A 15717-nucleotide genomic window follows, 5' to 3' on the forward strand; every position below is an offset into this window, starting at 1 on the left:
TTTCAGGTTAAGAACGGACCTCCGGAATGAATTAAGTACTTAACCTGAAGTACTACTGTATGTGGTGCACTGCTGCCATCCTTCTGGGTCTGCCCTGTAGACAATCATTCCTGAATATCTGGGTGAGCTAGTCAATCAGTTCCCCCCTCCCTATATTGGTTGCATATACGTTGTATGTAATTTGGCAATAAGTCTTCACGGTTCTCACAAAACAGTCCAGACAGTTTTTCACAGAGAATAGGAGAACAGTGGTACAAATAACTCATTAATGGCATTGATAAAATTGTGGCCTTTAGTTCAAGTTGCTCTCTGTGATAAAGTGCAGCTGTACCATGCATTGTGTTCCACACAATTAATAATTTGTGTCCTTTAGTTAGAATAATTATTATCCTCCATTTGGGCATATTCATTATGTAACAGTTATGAGATTCTAATTTTGTTAATCAGCTCATTAGTTAACTGGTTACAACTACAGTCATACCTTGGAAGTCGAACGGAATTCGTTCCAGAAGTCCATTTGACTTCCAAAATGTTCGGAAACTAAAGCGCTGCTTCTGATTGGCTGCAGGAAGGTCCTGCAGCCAATCAGAAGCCACGGAAGCCCTGTCAGACGTTTGGCTTCTAAAAATAGTTGACAAACCAGAACAGTCACTTCCGGGTTTTTCAGTGTTCAGGAGCCAAAACATTCAAGAACTAAGCTGTTCGAAAACCAAGGTACAACTGTAAAAGCAATTAATTATTTTTTTTTAAAAAAAATTGCATGTGGAACACAGGTTCTAATAATGAATGCAGTAGCTGTAGTAGAGCCCTTAAAAATTTAAGCCAACTAACCTATCCCAGTAGCAAATTTTCTTCCATTCTATGCTCATTTTAGCTCTAGCTTCACTTCATCAAAATCACAGTCTCACTTCCTACCATGCCCAACCAGACCTTCCTATACTTCTGTACTTTTCTATACTTCTTTGAATGAAAGGTCATTTCTGGGAAAAGGAAAGTCAGGCAACTTGGTCCTCCCTGCAGCTAAAAGCACCATGACTTACCTTATCTTCAGGTGCTACTTTTTAAATGCCAGCTTGGTAAATAGAAAGATTTCTGATGTCTTGGATTTGATCCTGGATGAGCACACCAACCTGATATGTTGTTGAAAGACAATGTGTTGGGATTAATATTTTCCGGTTATGACCACCAAGTTCCTTTTGTGTAGCATTCACAAAAACCAGGTAGGGGTGTGTGTGTGTGTGTGAAGAAGTGGTATGGCCATGACCTGTTGAGATGATCCTCCGTGACCTGGTGCCACATCCAGCAATTGTCTAATTCTGAGTGTACAGTGGTACCTCTTGATTCTATAAGCAGGATTGGAATTTTATTTGCGGACCACTCAGCCCACTGCTTAACTCTCAATGCTGAAGTTGATGGAGGTGGTCTTGGAGATAGTCTTGTGTCACAAATCTGATTGCCCTGGAATATGCAGCACTCCTCCTTACTTGGTTCATTTAAGCAGCACCTCAAAAAGGCTTGGTGTGGGAGTGTTTTTTTCTGGCATTGTTTCTGGGCTCTGGTGTGATTTAGTTATAAAATATTATTTTAGTATTTTAATGTTTATAGTTTTTTTTCCTGGTATTGATAATGTCAACCTTTGACATGTTTGTCAACTTCTCTGAGTGCCATATTTAGAGCAGAAGTTTTAGGATGTAAGTGAACTACTAATAAACAGTAGAGCTGCCGGGGGGCGGGGGGGGGGCGGGACAGCAATTGATGGTGGAGGAACTGCATGATTCCTGCAGGTAGGCTTGAAAGTGTGGAACTAACAAAATGGAACCCAAGGCTTTAATTTAACTTTGATTGGGTACCCCCCTGTATTATTCTTCAAGCTAATATATCTGTTTTTAACCCTGACAAATAATAATGATGACAACAACTGATTTATTACCTGTCCTTCATCAGCAGGTAGCAGGGTTTAAATTTCAGTGTTAAAACAGACTTAAAACAAGTTACCGTCAGAGTAACATGGTAACCCAAGTTTAAGTTTTTGTCGATTTAAAAAAAATAACCCTGCCTGTGCAGTGTATTCCACTATCCCCATATTGCTGTAGCTATTAAAGTGCTCTGCACATCTTGACTTAGAAGTACCATTTGCTGTTTGGCCTTGAAAAGCAAAATCTCTTGGCTAATCTTAATCTTCTCATCCTCCACAGTCTTATCCCTCTTATAATCTAGAAAACAGCAACAAAGCTTTTGCCTTTCATTAATAATAATAATAGTAGTAATAATCTTATATCAAGCTCTTTTCCCCCAACTACTTTTCTGTAAATGTGAGTATATGCAGTGTCCCCTTTGTACGCAGCATGAATTGTATTTCTGAGTACGTTCTGGTTGTCTCAAAGTTGGTTGGTAGGCTAGGTAGCCATAGCAACAGGTTTGTCAAATTCTGAAGCTGTTGCTTCTGCTTCTGTTAACTTGCTCTTCTATCACACAGCCATAGCTGCTAGCCTGACTTCTTCTTTTAGGCAGAGATTCCTCTCTTTCTGGGCTCCCTACTTCCCTCCTGCCAACTTCACATTGCAGATTTTAGTTATCCCGTCCTCTAGTTTGTGAAATAAGCTTCCTTGTTCCAGATCTCAAATTATTTCCCCTTTTCACTCTGAAGATGAACACTTCTTCTCATGCATGGTGTTTGCTTGTTTACTTGTCATCACTCACCTTTGTCAAGCTTTTGGTTTCTTCTCTCATCTCTAACACAGAATCTACAGTAACTGCTCCTGCTCATCTTCTCCCGTTTGTGTTGACATACCAAATCATTGCATGCTACTTCCTTTATGCCTGAAGAAGCCCTTCCAGACTGTTTCTCTGGATGAAAACAGATCACGGTATCTGTAAGAAATGCAGCTTTGTCTGGTAAGCAACTTGTAAAGTAGAACTGAGATCTGCTCTTGTTTGTAAGACCCAGAAATAAAACAGTAGCCTCGGCATTTTACAATCCCTAGAGTTTCTAAAGGGCTCTTCACTCAGGATGAAAAATCAGAATGGCTCTGACCGTATTAATAGAATGTTATAAATCATCACCATTGAATGTAAGGCCAATTGCCAATGTTGAAAGCCAGGCAGATTTATATGTCAAAATACATTTGTGTTCAAAATTCTGCTCCGAACTAAAGAAACGAAAAACAGGGCTCTTGTGTGTTGTCAATTGGCACAAATACCTGTTATTTTCATCACCTACCATTCGTCTTTTTACTACTAGCAAACTCATCCAAGTGTAAATCCTTATGCAACCAAAAAGGCAACACACACAAATGGAACATCTTCAGCAGGCTTGGGAACCTCAAGGTTTGCAGAAGGACAGAAATCTTTAGAATGAGAAGTCTAAGGGTGTCTGTGAGGAGGAGGCTCAGAATACGCCAATGAGGACTGAGCATCCTCATTAAGTACAGAATGCTGGCTTGGGTGTGTGTGTGTGTGTGTGTGTGTGTGTGTGTGTGTGTGTGTGTGTATGTGTGTGTGTGTGTCCCAGGGGTGGAGTAGAATATTTTTGAGCTGGGCAAGCAGAGAGGGATTCCTGTTATTTGCAGTCAATGCATCAATGACTAACATTCTGAATGAATGTGCCAAGAGGTGCATGAGATTCCAGGGGCCTTGGCCCTAAACCAGGGTTTTCATTTCCTTTGGAAAATTAAGGCACAAGTGCTTTTATGAAATATGGTTTATTTACACATATTTGCAACTTGAACCCTTCAGTGGAGAGGGTGCAGATTGTTATACCTCAAGAGTGTCTCTTGTCGCTTCTCCCGTAACAGTGGCGAATCTTAGTCTCAAATTTCAGTGGTGCCCTGTGTGGAGACAAAATTCAGCACACACCCCTTCTTGTGCTCGATTCTAAATCATAGTTGCGATTCTGAATAGGCCCTGGACCTAGTTGAGACCAATCTAACCACCTTGCAACTTGGGACCTCCAAAGTGTTGTCATTTGTGGACCTTAAGGTCCTCCGCAGGGCATACCATTGCCCCGTGTCACCCTGGTAACCTCTGCTTCAAAAGCCTCTTGCAAAAGGCACTTTTAATTTTGGTGACATCACGCCCCCTGAAACCCTGGCAACTCCCATTTCACAGCTTCAAGGGTCTTCCCATGAAGGGCTAATGACTGGTCATCAGTACCATTGTTTCTTCAATGACTCCCCCCCAGCGAAGCATCACCAGGCTGGCCTCATGAGGAAGTTAGTTTGCTAAATTCAGGACTCTCTGAGCCCCTTTGCAGGCATTGCTTCATTATGGATAAGCCAGCCTTGGTCCCAGTTGTTGAGCTTACTACAGCTCCCCTTTGTTCTGGGCCCACCAGATCCCTCCCTTACCCCTATCCTCTGCTGCAGTTGCTTGGTCTTCCTTCTAATGCTCCCTTACAGCTTGGGCTCCCCATCCTTCACCTCCTGCTCTTTCTGCTCATCAGAACCATGCAAGTCCAGATAGTGCCAGGAAGGGAGCATTTCACTAGACTACTACCACAGAAAAAGGGCTGCCCCTTGTTTAGCGTTGCTTAGTCGCAACTGGCAAGGCTGCCCTTGCATAATCTGAGAGAGATTAATTTTGTTTTAGAAATACTTAAGGAGACACGTATTGGATAAACGAATTGGGATCTGAGGGAACACTGTGCAGAAGCTTTTCCCCACAGATGCTGTGTCGAAACTGTATGACTGTTGCTATTTCCTGAATTGATGCCAATTAATTACAGTTGTTAAGTATTGAGTAAGCCAGATGTCCTGTGTTATGTCAGATAATCTAGCCTGGCTGTCTCCAGTGCCTGCGTGGATAACCTGACCACAATATGACTATATGGGGGAGGACATGAGTCTTCTTATGCTCCACAGTGAAGCAGATTCTTCTCCCATAACCCAGCCCCCACCCCTGCCCAGCATTTCACAGATGATCACAGGGACACATACATTTGTAACACCCCTGTTCTCAGACCAACAATTAGTGGCCAAACTGAATTTAAGCACACACATGCATGCACCCCACTAATTGCACATTGCTCTTCTCTGCTCAATGTATGCTGAGCATTTGTTCTGTTCATCCTGGCTATCTTACATGCGGAAACTTTCAAAGTTAACCTCTTAAACTAGGGGTCAGCAAACTTTTTCAGCAGGGGGCCGGTCCACTGTCCCTCAGACCTTGTGGGGGGCCAGACTATATTTTGAAGGGGGAAAATGAATGAATTCCTATGCCCCACAAATAACCCAGAGATGCATTTTAAATAAAAGCACACATTCTACTCATGTAAAAACACGCTGATTCCTGGACCATCCACGGGCCGGATTTAGAAGGCGATTGGGCCGGATCCGGCCCCTGGGCCTTAGTTTGCCTACCCATGTCTTAAACTCTAACATGTGAAGTGGTGGGATTTGCACATAACATGGTGCCTAGCGTTTCTGAGTACGTGTATCCACTAAACATTGCATCCTGTCCTTCCAAAGAGTTGTTCTTAGATCCCTGGGGATGGAACTAATAATGGCCACTTATACTAACAAGTGAGGGTATATATTCCATGGCTTCGATCCAGAGAAGTGCCAACGGAAGGGGAGTAGTAGTAGCAGGGTTGTTGCTGCGACACAGGAGTATGACAAAATTGGCATGTGTTAATTTTTTTATATAGATGCCTCTTGTGGGTGGATTGAAGATGGCTGATGGCTGGGGTCTCACCAGCACTTTTCAATCTGCATAGCATCCCTAAATAAAACATTTAAAAGTAAATAAAATCAATAGTTTTTAAAGGGGGGAGGAGTGGGAGTTCTGGGGCTTGGTACAAAACACCTGACCCTCCTATACCACCCCCTAACAATGCCCATGAGTAGAAGACCTTTTTGCAATTCATTAAAGGTGTCTCCATCTGATTTTTGGCAATGCCCCCACATCACAGCCCATCCCTGTTTAGGAAAGCCCACCTGCCTTCAGAAGCTTTGAGAGTGGGGAGCTGCCAAAAGAGAAGGTGGTGGCAAAATCTCCTTCCACCAATCTTGTTGTAGTGCTTCTGCTAACACCTTTTTACAGGTCACCCGATACAGCTTTTTTCTATGAGTTATGTAAGTTTTCTGATTTGTTTCGTTTTCCTACCAATAGTTATGCTACTACTGATTTTAGTATTTTCATTGTTCATGTTATTGTATTTCATTGTTTATTGTTTTAAGATAGCTAACCTTTGTTCCATAATGAAGAAATATTTAATAAACACTAATTTTAAAAAGCAGATAAATATTAACAAAAGAATGTTAGGAGTGTTCCCTGGAGTCTCCCCAAAGGCAAAACTGGGACAGGGATTTTTCTGACAGGAAGCAATTGGCTTACTGGGAATGCCTCATGCCACAGATTTAAATCGCAAATGATTATTTGATTGTGCTTTTTGTCTTGTGGCAAATTATCAAATTCCTCAGTGGAAAGGAGGCAAGGCTACAAAGTGACATAAATTGTACTTCATTGTTTGCATTATGTGTTTGTTTTTAAAGAGACGGTAATGAAAACCATGAAAAAACTAAACAGACATGAATAATGCCTCCAAAGCTTATGAAGTGTTGTTGTTTGTGTCCCAGGAGCAGATAGTTTAGCACTGGACAAATTCCATGGCTGCTTCTTCAACTAAATTGTTAGAATCTGCTATTTCACTTCTTAAAAAAAAAAAAAATAGACTCCCATGGCACAAGCATGGGCTTGTGCTACTGAAATTATAGGAATAGGTTCAGCTCAGCAACATCTTCAGATCCATCTGGTTGGATCCAGACTTGCTTTTCTGGTCACAGAAGCAAGTCTGATCCAGGAGGATCTCTTGCTCCATGCACAAGATGTCCCCACTGGTGCAAGTGAGGCAGATGAGGCAATAATTGCTGATTTTCCCTTTCCTCGAAGCCCCGCCACCACCTCCAGAGGGTTCCAGAAGTTCCCCCAGCCCCGCAGATCACATTTTCAGGAGCACCAAGGAACTGTAAGGGTGAATTGAGGAGATTGTTTTCTCCACTACCCTATCAGCTGTGGAAGAGTCCAGATGAATAGGCAAGGGAAGCAGCCAGGGAGGGAAGAAGAAGAAGAAGAGTTTGGATTTGATATCCCGCCTTTCACTCCCCTTCAGGAGTCTCAAAGCGGCTAACATTCTCCTTTCCCTTCCTCCCCCACAACAAACACTCTGTGAGGTGAGTGGGGCTGAGAGACTTCACAGAAGTGTGACTGGCCCAAGGTCACCCAGCAGCTTCATGTGGAGGAGCGGAGACACGAACCCGGTTTCCCAGATTACGTGACTACCGCTCTTAACCACTACACCACACTGTAGTGGTTAAGATACTAGTTGCACTACTGCCACAAATAAGAGGATTGGGGCGGAGGGTCCAGTAGTTTGGCAAGGGAAATTGACAGCAGCAGGACCACACTGAGAGCCTCTTAAGTTCAGGAGCAGCCCTGTGGCTATTACATTATCTCTCATACTAGAAGCATCATGCTTCTGAAAACCAGTCTCTTGGGGTGTGTGAGCAAGAGAGTACAGTTGTATTAATGCCCTCCTTGTGGGCTTCCCGCAGGTATCTGCTTGGACACTATGGGAACAGAATTATGGGTTGGATAGGCCTTCAGACAGACTTATGAATTCTTCAGATGGTCCAGTTCCATATGTATAGCACCATAAGGTCCCACCCAAAAGGATTGTAGCAGGACCCAGTAGTTATGTGATGTTATGTGGATTAAAAAAAATTGTTACGTGGATAAATAAAGACGAGAAGCCTGTGGGCCCACAATACTTCTGTTATGTAGGCTATTTACTGTTGTGGCAGATTTTCTTCAGTGGACTCTTTAGGGAATTGCACATGTCATCTGCTTTAGTATTTAGGAGCCAGAAGAATTAAAACCCATGTGATTCTAATTATTAACATATTTCCATTTTTTTAATGACAGAAGGAATTGCAGCAGCATAAATCTGGTTGTCTAATTTCATTTGCTGTCATCTGTAAGAAAACAAACTATATGCCTTTGAAGTCTATCTAATATGTGTTATGGAAAGAAATGTCACCACAATTAATTTCAAAAGACTTTGGGCAGAAAGCGTCATTGTTGGACTTTTATTTCAGTCTACTTTCCCTGTACTGTGATGGGATCTATGTTCTGTCAAAGAGCAGCCATTTCAGTACTTCAGCTGTTTCAAAATGTACACTGTTAAAATGAAACAGTAAGTTTTCTGTAATTGATGTAGCAATGCAAGGCACTAAGGGCAGGTTATTGCTAGGCAGGAGGTTTTTGAAGTTGTTGAAACAAAATCACCATAAAATGATTTCCCTCATCATTTCCCCAAGATTTGGGATGAGCCATCCGCCACACAAATTACGTGGCAGTAAAGGAGGAGAAATGCTACTGATACATCACTAAAATAGCCACCCTTTCTACCTACCCAGCCTGGGAGAAGAGCGGAACACACAATAGAATTCCATAGAATACAATTTTTAATACTGTGAATCAGTGTTAAACTTCTTAATTCTAGCCTCCCATTAACTTTGATGACAATCTTTTCCACTCCTTTCAAGTGTCTTCTCCACCTGTCACTTCCTGCCCATCCTGCTTACCTTCTGGGCAGGTTCTAAGAAGGATAGAGCAGCAGATGCTCCCGTTATTCTGCATGGACCACCTGAATGAAACTCATGGGCCACAGTTTGGAAAATCCTGCTTTAAGCTGCTCTGTTTTAAAGGAACTGGGAAACGGCAGCCAAAATGTTTCCATCCTTTTCAGTAAAAGCATAGAAACATAGAATCATAGAGTTGGAAGAGACCACAAGGGCCATCGAGTCCAACCCCCTGCCAAGCAGGAAACACCATCAGAGCACTCCTGACATATGCATGCAAAGGCTTATTTTAGAAGTACTGTATGGCTAGAGGAAGCCAGACTGTTGTAAAGATAATGGTACTGGAAAGTTAAGAATCTGCTGGAAAATGAAGAGTCATGACTGACTTCCTATTTGTAAAAAGAGATAGATGGCAATATCATTCACGTTCTGCTTGGCAGCTGATAGCATTGCACTGTGTGCCATTCTTGGGCTCCTCGCAGCGTATGACTTAAAACTGTGAGCCTTCCAGTAACAATATGATATCAAGCTGAGCCATAAACCTGCCATGCCCAAGAAAACTGAAGTCAATAGGACATCATCAGCTTACATCCAATAGCCTAGTATAGTAGTAGATATTGTGATGCTTATAAAGCCCAGGAGTGTGGTAATTATCAGTAAACAAGGGTAACACAAAAATAATAAAATAATAAAAACAAGGGTAACACAAAAAATGCATAACCAGTGCATTTTATGCAGCGTGTTATTACGATTGGATGTTATTAGACCCTCCTGTCCGGTGCTCTGATGGATTAGAAAGTGACTAGTGAATGCTTTCCTTGGCCAGGGCATCTAATATCTTCATCCTATAAGTAAACAGCTACAATAGAACATGGTGTGGTTTCTTCAGTACAGGAGATTATTTTGCCATTCTATGCTTGTTCAGTGAGACAAGTCCAACCCATCATGATGCCTGTCAATTGCAATTCATGGTGAAAGTGTTGCTTATTAAGTAAAGTAGTGAAACAGCAGCACTTCAAGAACTGCAATATGTTCAGCACCCTGATCATACTACTAAATCATTCCTTATCGCTTATTAGGAATGTGAACCCAAGCCCAAGTCCAGCCACTGCTTCACCATTTGCCAACTCACTGTTCCATCTGTCATCTTATGATAATAAATTGTGTACTGTGTCATGTGCTGCTGCTCTTTGGGGTCTATAAAGATCAGCACAGCTGGTGTAGCACTGGGAATATGATGAGCTCCTGAGCATCAAAATTTGCCACAATGGTATCAAAGTGAAGTAACACACCTTACCATCCAAAGAACTTCCCCCAAATGACCACTATGTCCAGAGTCTATAATTGCCTAACTGAACCTTGATTAAAACCCAATCACCCCAACCCTAAGAAACCTGTTTTACCAGATGGAAAAGTGAGATAGTGCACATGCTACAAAAAACAATCCATCTTTCATTTTTCTCAAACTTTAAATGGCAAAACTAAAAACCCTGCTGTAAAGTAGAATAAATTAAAGAGATTAAGTCCTAGATCAAATAGTTATAACATGTTTTGCGATAGGATAAGGGAAGCTCTTTTCATTTTGAGCTTTTTCCAGAGAACATAGTGTCCTTGCTTCAAAATCCTGGCCTTTGCTTACAGTTGACTGGCAGTTTAATACTGTTTTCTTAAACTAGTCATTGGGCATTTCAGTACTCTTCAGCAATCCCACACTTTTCAATAGTTGTATTCCATCAAAAAAGGGTACTCCATTTATTTTTACAGATGGTAATGCACAGTTCCTACACTAATACTTTTGTATAAAAGTGCATATAAGAGCAGGAACATTTCCAAAGTATTAGTTGTTATTATGTAATAAACGGAGGACTAAGCCCATGCCATGTGAAGCACCTCTTCAGCACCTGTGACTCAGCTGGGAGAAGAAAATGTGCTTAGCCAAAGGAAAAGGATCATTTAAGTCCTACATATTACATTATCTTAGTCTATGAACTTGCCTATGGTTGAAAGAGCCTGAAATAAGGGAAGAAGCAGCTGCCAATGTTATCTTGCCTGACATAAAGCCTGTAAAAAATGTAAACAGAAGCAGAATGTGTGTGCTCTTACCTGCTCTAAAAAAAACACCACACGGTAGTATCTGAGGAAGGTAGAGTAAGAGGCTTTCAAGTGGCAGTTGTTTACAAATGGCCAAAGTCCCTGGTTTACTGCCTCATGTTATTGACATCCTGCAATTTGAAGCTTTGTTGTACAGTATGAATTCAACCCTAAACTGAAGTTGTGAAGAGAGAGAGACGCCATAGTCATGTTGTGACTGATCACTAGGGATTTATTCCCACCAGGAAGAGCAATCCTGAGAAGAACTGGGAAGGGGTGAGCAGCAGATTCTCCACCAAATCTGACTTTTGCAGCAGAGGGGCATGTATTAGATTTCTCTCTGGGGAATAGATAAGCACAGGATGCAGCAGATAAATGAACCTGCTTCACTCTTGCCTGGTCCCTGTAATGGCCTGCTTCAGGTCTTGTGCTAGCTATTGATACAGTAATAGCTTCTTCTTCTGTGCTTTTCATGGCTGCTGCAGCAGCTTTTAGGCTCCATATCACAAATAGAAGCCAAGAGGTGGCAAAATTCACTCAATCATAACCTGCTCCAGCAGCATGGATTTGGGGCTAGCTTTGCAGCCTTAGTATACTTTCTTCTCTTGTCACCCGTGCAGATTTTCAGCCTTGGTATACTTCTGGGTCTAGTCTCCAGCCACAGGCTGTCGCTCTCAGCCACCCTGCCTGAGGAGCAAACTACACATTACACTACGCACTGCATGCAACAAAACATGAACAGAAGAGGATACATTGCTTTTACTATCTGATAATTTCTAGCAGCTCATATTTATGAAGGAAAGGTCCATCCATGACAATTAGCTGTACTTGGCTGTAGTAGCTGTAATTGGGGGGGGGGTATGTTCAGATACAGCTCTGTTGGGGGCTCACAGGCACTGCAGTGTTCTCAGACACCCCCTTTGTCCCTACAAATATTTGTATTTTATTTTTAATTGGGCATCTTTTGGTTTGTTTGCTCTTTTGTCTGTGTTTTAGGATAAGTTTAAGTACTTTGCTTAGTCGTCTTCTTCTTTTTCTTTGCTAGGGTATCTGTGCATACCCTCCAACATTTCCGATGAAAATAGGGACGTCCCATAATAATAATTTTACTATTTATACCCCATTCATCTGACTGGGTTGCCCCAGCCACTCTGGGCAGCTTCCAATATATATATAAACATAATAAAACATTAAACATTAAGAAAACTTCCCTATGCAAGGCTGCCTTCGGATGGCTCAGGGGTCAAATGACTCCATATCCTCCAACATTTTTCCGGTGATGTGCCCCCCCATTTCTCCAGATGTGCCCCCAGACCCTAAAAGGTTGGGGACCCCTTTATAAGGGATTGCTGTCATTAACTAGACTTGACTTGGAGCTGAGCACTGTTGGAAACAAAAGTGAGGACTAGCTGGACCTCTCCGTGTGACCCAGCAATGAAATTCTCGTGTTCTAAATATATGCCGACTGGAGAAAGCAGTAAGTTTATTCTGCATATTTAGGGATTTCATGTCCACAAATATTTAAAAACTTCATCTGTATGTGTTTTTATCTTCAACAGAGTTTTTCATTGCCTCATTTCTGTTTTCAAAATCCAAAAGCACAATGAAGATATCATATCATGGGGACATCTTATCTCATTTCCAAGCAAATAAGCACACAAGTACCTCATTTGCTTTGCTCTGACTATTACAATGTTCATGCCACATTTACTCCTGCTGCAAAGTGCTTTCTAGGAAAAAATGCTAAACCAGGGTTCACACCATGTGCCAAAATGCCAGAGGCAAAGTGCTCGTCATCTTATATGAAACAAGTAAGAGTTCGTGTTTTGGTTTGCAGTCAATCACTTTATATGCTGCTACTATGGCACAGAAGAAGACAAAAATTGTATCTAAAAGGCATATTCAGCCCATCCATCTTTCTTCAAGATTACTCAGGCCTATGATTATAGGTTTTTTAGCAATAACCACACATAACTCTAGAAAATAATAAGCAATTGTAGGTGGTTTTATTATACTTTTATGTTTCTTCTCTCTCTAATCTATCCATCTGAGCACTAGGTCCTCATGCATGTACTGACCATTTTGCAATGAGACCCAGGAGATTCCCGTTCCCAGTGTTGGAGTTACAGAAAGAATGAATATGTAACAGTGGGCTCATTTGTTTAGGTATCAGTGGGTAAACTCTGATGGAACCTTTGGCAAAACCTCTGACTGAGGTATCATTTAAGTTGTTGACATGGCAGAACAGGAGGTTATCACTGAAGAATAGTGTCTGGACAGTGGAATGAAAATGACTGGAGTGGAAGGACAAAGGATTTTTAACAACTTTTGTGGGTCCTGACTAATTTGTTGTGGGAGAGCTGTTGGGAGGCAGGAGGCCAAGGCAGTTGAGAGCCAAAAAGACAGTTTGGTGCCAACTTAAAGCCTTCCTTTCCTTTCAAAGGGAAATGGATGAGGGAGACAGAAACTAAAATGAACACAAGCACACTAGGTTATTGATGGCTTTCTAGTAGACTACAACAGATTGGCAAGATACACAGCAGATATTTCTTTTATCATCAGACACATGGTAGATTATAAGCAAGTTCACAAATATGTGGAAATCCTTAAAATTTAGCTATTTCAAAATGTGATGTGAATAATAATTGCTCATTCTTTGATACTAGATGTGAAATACTTGCATAGTTCACCTCAGAGCACAGTTATTTGTTAGGAATAAAATGGTAGTTGTGTTGTTCAGATGGCCCTGATAATTTAACAATCATAGAAGCATCTTCTCATTAATTCCAGGATCTTCTTAGCATAGTTTCTAGTGGCTTGAGTGGCAAATTCACCAGAGCTTCTTCTCAAAGTGTCCAATATTCATACAGAGAGTCTGGATATTTCAAGCTTCCCCCTGTCCCTGGTTTTAAAAAATATTGTTATCAGTGGCTAAGTGGTGTAAAAAGATGTGACTTCCCATGATTATGCTAAAGTAGGGGTTATTTTTCCTCCTATTTGTATTTAAAAGTGAGCTGCTCATATTCCTGGTTTCTCACAGAAGCCACTCATATCTTCCTGTTCACAGACAACATTCGAAAAAGTGCTTCCATTCATGGAGATCTGGTGATGTGTTAGGCAATAGCCACATAGCTGACTTTACTGCTGTTTGGTGGGGTCTTTTCACATGACAGTTTCAGTCAAAGATCTCTGCTCAGCCTTCCAGCCGTGGACCATGCAACACACTCACATTATGCACTGAAATCATCACAGATCAGCTTTTGGCCTCCAAGTGTGGTTTTTGGCCAGCTCCAATCATAGGTAGAGTATATGAGAGATTTCCACCATCTTCACATACCTCATGGTGATGTAGTCTGCAACATGCTTGAATCAGCAGCATTGGGTGGACCCAGCAAGCAGGGTCTCACCAGGGAAGAAGTCAGCAACAGTAGGCATTGGGAAGGGGGCAGGAACAGTGCTGCTGCTGCTCACTAGGATAAGGATGTGGCAGAGTAAGGTGACAGTTACGTTGGGAGAGTTCACAGTTTATTCATACCTGCACACCTGTGGACCTACTGCTGACAACCCAAAGCTGCTTCAACCTCACCCCCATCCCCACTGGGGGACACCATTGTTACTTTGCTGCCTCTCCCATACATGACTGCTTGAAGAAGTGAGGGACGTCTGGGCATGCCAGGTGGTTTATTTCAGTGCACCACGGCAAGCAAAATTGTTACAGGTCTATCAGGGCTAACCTGACAGGGGAGAGGGGGTTCAGAAGCAGACAGAGTTGTTTAATACACACACACACACACACACACACACACACACACACACACACACACCACAGCTGGAATTCTATCTGTCTGGGACATAACAGGCTTACAGCCATGTTTTTTATGAATGGATCAGTGCATCTGGAATCCTACAGAATGTCTTTGTTTTCTTTCTTCTTAACCCCTTTGTTCTAAGGGTCAGGATATCCTGGTGCTAACTACTACTGGAAAATAATATAATTGCAACAACAATGGTATAATACTTAAGAAGAACTTTGCTCTTGGTGCAACTGTGACATTGAAGTGCTTACTATAATGACAGCAGAGTTGAGAAATAATTTTTGTAGCACAGCAGATTAGAGAACATTTGAGAAACTCTTTAATAATACAGCCGTCCTCTGTTTGAGGTGGAAACACTTTAAGGTAAACATGGCAAAGGATTTTAGGACAGTGGAAGTATCATGCTGCTGCTTCTGATGATTTTGGCACCAGCAGGATAACCTTGTATGTTCTGTTTTTTAAAACCTAAGGATGTTAAAATTCACCCCGCTCTGTTTCTTCTTCTTCTGAGAATGAAAATCCTGTTTATCTGCAAGTAGATTTTCCGTTCTAGAAAAGGACAATATGCTTAATTTTAGGCTGGAACGAAAACAAAAATTAAGCTGAAATTAAATTTTGCTTGTTGTAAAACTGTGCAGAAAAGGCAGAAGTACTTGAAATTTAAAGGGGGGGGGGAAGAATAGTTCCTCTCCCCAGAATGCTGAAAGTGGTTTCTACAATCATATAACTTTAGCCTCTAGTAAACAGGTTTTATGTGCTTTTGTAGGTAAACCTAGAAAAGCATGCAAAACAAAATCAGAGATGACAGTGAGAAAAAGAAATATGTGTGTGCACTTTGAAGGCAATATCTCTCTCAAACTGATTTCAGTGTTCTTAAAAATCATCTTCCATGTCTTGTCTAACTCTTCTTGTGGAGAAGTTCAAATAATTGTCTCCTTAGCCATCATGCAAACATATTAACTACTTAAACACTGCAACCCCATATGTGTTTACTCTGATCTAAGTCCTACTGGCTTCAGTGGGGCTTAAAACCTAGTAATTGTTCTGGATTGTAGCTCTACCAACACATCTGTATCCCACCTTTCCTCCAAGGAACTCAGGGTAGCATACATGGCTTTGTCCTACTTTATTCTCACAATCAACCATATGAAGGAACAGAAGTCAAGAGATACTTCGCTGCCTAAAGTCAATCAATGTACTTCATAGCAAGCATTGATTTAAAGTTGGGTCTC

At 41.5% G+C, this 15717-nt stretch overlaps 1 protein-coding gene and 1 long non-coding RNA gene across 3 annotated transcripts in view; one reads left to right on the top strand and one right to left on the bottom strand.

Moving 5' to 3' along the window:
* The window catches only part of PDE7B (phosphodiesterase 7B), a 166565-nt gene that overhangs the window by 81111 nt on the left and 69737 nt on the right, over nucleotides 1–15717 (top strand). The gene's annotated exons all lie outside the window — the stretch shown is intronic.
* The window catches only part of LOC308583703, a 58698-nt gene that overhangs the window by 34440 nt on the left and 8541 nt on the right, over nucleotides 1–15717 (bottom strand). The window contains exons 2-3 of the long non-coding RNA XR_014006362.1: nucleotides 2701–2847; nucleotides 1041–1130 (exon numbers count right to left, since the gene is read on the bottom strand). This is a non-coding gene — a long non-coding RNA (uncharacterized lncRNA). The remainder of the gene's footprint in view (nucleotides 1–1040; nucleotides 1131–2700; nucleotides 2848–15717) is intronic.

The sequence above is a fragment of the Podarcis bocagei genome (assembly GCF_964188305.1).
Source record: "Podarcis bocagei genome assembly, chromosome: 3".
NCBI classification, from domain to species: Eukaryota; Metazoa; Chordata; class Lepidosauria; order Squamata; family Lacertidae; genus Podarcis; species Podarcis bocagei.